This window comes from Teleopsis dalmanni, chromosome 1 (genome assembly GCF_002237135.1).
Source record: "Teleopsis dalmanni isolate 2A chromosome 1, ASM223713v2, whole genome shotgun sequence".
Lineage (NCBI taxonomy): Eukaryota > Metazoa > Arthropoda > Insecta > Diptera > Diopsidae > Teleopsis > Teleopsis dalmanni.
Window position 1 is genome coordinate 169,940,918 of NC_051846.1, and position 839 is coordinate 169,941,756.

The following is an 839-nucleotide window of genomic DNA, read 5'->3' on the forward strand; positions in this document are numbered from 1 at the left end:
ACTTTATCTCAATGCCAATGAACTTGACGTACATTTTGTATATGAGTAAGTCCCTGTCAGTTTGTATATATATATATACATACATGTATATATATATATTTATATATTGTATATATATAAATATATATTTGTTTATTGTTATTGTTGTTGCGATTTTTGTTGCACTTTTTGTTCTGCTTAAGTGACAGTGACGGTGACGATATTCTGTTGCATTATGTGTGACTGTTGCATTTTTGTTGCCAATCTCGTACGCTTCATAAATAACAAAATATTACAAAAAAAAAAAAAGAAACAAATATGTTTTGACATTTAACGTTATTGTTTGTATGAAATTTTTAAATAAAACAAATATGTAAGATTAAAAAAAATATTAACATTACTTACATTTATGTTTGTTGTTGTTATTTTTGGTGTTCAGTTTTACTCAAATTGGCAAATTTTCAAGGAGTTGTCATACCAAAAAACACACAAAACGTCTTGTTTGCGAATGTGACTTTGCTTTCCTTAACTTATTTGAGCTTTGAATAAAGCAAATATTTTCTTAAAACTTTCTTTGCACTTTCCGATTTCTTGTTACCGAAATGTCGAAAATCTAAAGTAAACATCTTCAGGCAAATGACAAGACATTCAATATTATCCAATGAATTTATGTACATATTATAGTTTAGGTTACGTATACGCACTGTGGACGCAGTAAATATGTATGTATATTGGAAGTAAATTTATACAAAACATAACTGCAAATAAAAAAACCAACTTAAATATATCTTGAGATATATATATGTGTAATATATATAATCATTATAATACGCCAATAAAGGTCCCATTAAAATTCAAAG